At 37.5% G+C, this 4,597-nt stretch overlaps 1 long non-coding RNA gene across 3 annotated transcripts; it reads left to right on the top strand.

Annotated features, from left to right (window-relative positions):
- Window positions 1–267: 267 nt before the first annotated feature.
- On the top strand, window positions 268–4,027 carry LOC131891563 (uncharacterized). 3 transcript variants are annotated; one of them, XR_009374426.1, is made up of 4 exons: window positions 268–388; window positions 458–687; window positions 944–1,175; window positions 1,903–4,027. It is a non-coding gene; the product is annotated as an uncharacterized LOC131891563 (long non-coding RNA). The 3 variants fall into 3 exon arrangements; XR_009374427.1 differs by having other exon boundaries at window positions 362–687; window positions 1,903–2,042; window positions 3,831–4,027; XR_009374425.1 differs by having other exon boundaries at window positions 364–687.
- Window positions 4,028–4,597: the final 570 nt, after the last annotated feature.

The following is a 4,597-nucleotide window of genomic DNA, read 5'->3' on the forward strand; positions in this document are numbered from 1 at the left end:
GAATTGTATGATCAATCTGTCTCATGTAGTTTTCACAATAACTCTATGTCCAGTGATAATCATTATGTGTATATAGTTCTGAACATGTCTTCCTTTAGAGCCAACATGATCTTAGTAAGGCCAAACATTGCCTTGATGGTTTAAATACTTGACATAATTTTCCACTTGAGTCCAGTATTTTGCTCTTTAGTGCAAGATTTGTGGTATTGTCCTAGAAAGCCAAGCCATGTACACCGTCTCAGACCCAAACAAAAAAAATCGATTTGTGACGAGGAAAATGGCTTTACTATGGTTACCCATTTGATTGGTCGGCATGGTTTCAGAAACTTACTATCCCCTTGTTTCTAAGGTCTTCACGTTTGAAATAACGCTCCTAGCATAAACCGATGTAAGTGCAGACAAACACATTATTCCAAAAAATCTTCCTCTTTGACCTTGAATATTTTTGCTGCAATAGAGTAGAAACATTGAGGGACATGAGTTTGTCAAAGCAATGGATACAAAATCAAAATAGAAAGCCACTCATAGTCAGGCATTCGTTCAAGTAGAGCCAAGGTCTCTCTCTCTCTTCCCACGTGTTGACCGGCTCTTGAGTATATCGCATTAATGCAACTCTGATCATCATTCATCGATAACAAAAGCACCACCACCAACAACATTTAGAGCAACCATCAATCAATGATAACGGTAAACCATTTTTAATAGTTGTATTTTCTTAACCTGATTGATCCCGTTCGATAACCTCCGGATGAAGAGGAATATCGAGTAGAATGTTTGCTTACTCCAAGTGAAGTACACTAATTGGTTACGCCACCTGGTGTTTGCATCTATTAAGGAAATTGAATCAGGCGATGTTTGTGAATTTGCCGTATATTTCAAATTTGATATTCTTATTTCTGTCGAGTGATCAAACCAATGTCCAACGCATCGTCTTTTCATTCAGGGATGGCACTGATACAAGTAAATCCGGTAATCCAACCGGTGGTGCAACCGGTTCAAACAATTGTGACTGTGCCTCAGCCTCAACCCATCATGCTTTTGCCACCACCCTTACCCATGTTTGGTCCACATTCCATTCAAGTGACTTGTACCAATTGCCGTCAATTTGTCCACACCAGAACGAAACGATCCGTCAATTCCACTGGCTGGATTTATGCAGGTGTACTTTGCTTGTTGTAAGTAGTTACTGCAATTACCATTACATGTCGACAAAAATGATGATCGATCTTTTGTCAAACATCGTTCTATAGTTTGGTGATAGATACAATATAATGCGATGACTTAGTTTGGGAATCATAAGTTCATGGTTTGACTTAAAAAAAAGAAACAAAATCAAAGGCATTGAATGCTAATTTGTTGAAGGATTTTTTTGTGTGACAAAATTGTTTGAAAGAAATTATTGCCTCAACAAAGCGCAAACTTGGATGCTTTAGAACTGCAGTTACGGTTGGAACAAAACGCCTTTCACGGGCACCTAGGTATGTCTTGCTCTCCTTTTCTCACGTACTGAAGCCTACTCTCAAAGACCACTAGAACCTGATATTGATGAAAAGCTTCATAGGGGCATATATAACTTCTAGCAATTTGCTAACGGTTTCTTCAGGTTGACCAGATTGAGGGGAAGACCCTTCTATTTGGAAAGCTTCTGGAACTCAATTTCTAAATGATCTATCTTTTTGCGCTCATTGTAGCCTGTTTAATGCCCAGGCTTTTTTAGATTGTCGATCTAGCTTCTTGTTCCTGAAACTAAAACTGATGTTCAAACAATACCCGAGCTTGTTTTTGGTGAGCTGATCATTGGGTCATCCTGGGTTTCTAAGCATTCTCCACCCACCCAACCTCCAACAGCCAAATAATTCCCGACTTGTCCCATTGCTTTAGTAAAATATATTTTGATTTCAGATTGCCAGGGTGTTGTTGGATTCCAATTTGCATGGAGAGTTGCCAAGATACTTCCCATACGTGCTCAAACTGTCGTTGCCTTTTGGGCATACACCGTGGATAACAATGATCTTAGCACGAGCTTTTTTTTTTGCTTACATGTATGTAGTATGCACATTAATCTCTTATGCTATTGTTTCAATGCGCAATCAAGTCCAATTAATCCTATGTGGATGTCTTGTAATGTCAAAGAGTAGCTTTCATTGGTTTACTGGTGATCTTTAATTTTCTGCATTAACTTGCTCCAAAACAATCTCATGTTGTCATTTTTTTGACGATGCAAGAGACCTTGGATCCCTTGGGTTATGTACGTACTTCCATTCCAAAAATCATGCTAAAATAGTGAGCCATGATAAAGGACAACACATTCTAAATGTTGCTATTTTGATCTACGACATACTGGAATTAACCAAAACGTTATCTTTACTGAGACAATTGTTACCTTTTTTTAAATATCCAGAAGTTTTGCAAAAAGTGGAGTTGGTCAGCTACGTAAACTTTTGACAACATGACTTTGAAACGAACCATTTTACAAGTAAACAATATAAAAATGACCCGTCTTTAATTGAAGAAATCTGCGTTTCATATCATATTACTTTAATTCGAAAAGTGGCTCTGAGTTGTTATAACCAAGAGCAGGCCGATTTGGCGGGGTGCTCGTTCACAGTCCATATTTCTGGAAGTTCTTTCATAAGCACTTACGTTGCACAAAATCGGGTTGATTGACTCACCTGAAGGTAGCGTCTTCAAAGCATTTATGTAAGAACGCTTCCTACGTGGAAGAAAATATATTTTACACTAAAAACATTTCTTTTTACGTTGACTTTGAGCACCTGCATTGTCACAAATTAAGGCACACATTGGCAAATATGCAATGAATTTTTAAATTACCTTAAAAAAGGTGGCAAAATTATTGATAGTGCGATCTTCCCATGAAATTTGTAATCACCTCAACAAGAGTGTGAGTGAGTGGGTTTCACGCCAAGCAGCTAGCAATAATTTCATCAATGTACGTATACAAGGTATTCCCTTGAAGACTATTCCTTAGCTTGCGTTAGATTTTCAATTAACCATTTGTGACGTATTTTAAGTTACTGGTTGGATCACCCCTAATTGGGACATTGAAGCAGCAAAGGAAGATGACGTCAACATTCAATTCTGATACGTCACTCATATTATTACGGCTTGATAGTTCCTTGTCAATTGATTAAATCAGAGCGCCAATTCATGTATTTATTGAAAAATGGTGTATGTAGCATTGCAACTTAATAAACTGTTACAGTTTTACTCATTAACACGATTAAAAAATACTTTTCAGCCGAAAAAAGCTGACATAATTAGACAGATGCTACTTAAAGAGGTCAATAGTCACTACTTTTAGGATTTTAGATTATTGCTATAGCGACTTTGAAACATTTTCCTTTCACTCAGTTCTGACGTGGTAAGTGAGAGGGGAAAATAGAACAAATGGGATGCATAGCCGCCGGGCATGTGTGTAAGCCATATAACTTGAAACTTTAGATAAACTCAATGAAGGACCACTAAATAAACTCATCGACCAGTTTATGCATTGAAAAAGAACTCCACATGAGTATTTATATTAAACCTATCGTACGTTATGAACGAAAATGAGATGTTGCGCATTATCTTTCTGAAACTTTATGAGCATACTTATGAGAATGGGCTTGTTCTTGCTTCTTCTTCTTCTTCTCTGCTCATGTGCTCAGTAATTGCTACATGTATTTGAACGAGTCTTTTGGGACCATCAAACAAGATAAATTTTGCTACCATATTGAAAATAAGCACTGAGTGCATTTTATAATTCAACATGAAGTTTGTTGCGAATCTTCCAATTCTATTGTTTTGTTTAGTTTGGTTTTTCATTTTAGGAACCCTTGCTATCCCTCTGGGATATAGACTTCCATGAAAACAAGCCTTATGGCTTATGGAAGTCTTGGGGAGCTGCTGCTTTTGAACATCATGAACAATTAGCATTTAAACCCCCTGAAATACATACATACTTTTCTAATCGCCACAGCGAATGTAATCCCCAGTACCATTTGAATGAAAGGTTATTATACGTCTATTTATTGCCTTTTAAACTTTACACGATACCTGGTCTACCAACGAACTTGAGTTAACAGAGGTAGTGCTTGAATGTAGGGTTGATCTGGAACGCTACTTAAAAATTTGTCCAAGTCGAACTTGAAAGAAGCTACAGGATCAACTAGGGCTCTATATCTAGAAAAGTACGACAGTGAGTTCATCACAACATAGCTGTTGCATTTTAAACCTGCAATTCCCTTCCAAAACAAGGTGTTCATATGCGTTCCGGATCCAAACCAAACACTCTAAAATAAGATTATGGGGTTCTAGGAGTAATATATGGCTTCAGCTATCCTTCAGGCACCCTCAAACGTACTTTACACGTTTCAAACGCCATTCTTTGAGCTATTTTCCGCATTTTCTGTTTAAAAATACATACTTTGAATTTGGTGTTCCTATAATTGCAGTTAACGATGTCTGAAGAGGAACTTAACCCTTAGAACTAGCCCTTAAGGGACAAACATTTACAAAATTGTGTTTGGTTTGGATCTGGGGCCCATGTAAATCATTGGCTTGGAACAGAATTGAAGTATTTTTCTAATCCAGGCCA

The sequence above is a fragment of the Tigriopus californicus genome, chromosome 12 (genome assembly GCF_007210705.1).
Source record: "Tigriopus californicus strain San Diego chromosome 12, Tcal_SD_v2.1, whole genome shotgun sequence".
NCBI lineage: Eukaryota > Metazoa > Arthropoda > Copepoda > Harpacticoida > Harpacticidae > Tigriopus > Tigriopus californicus.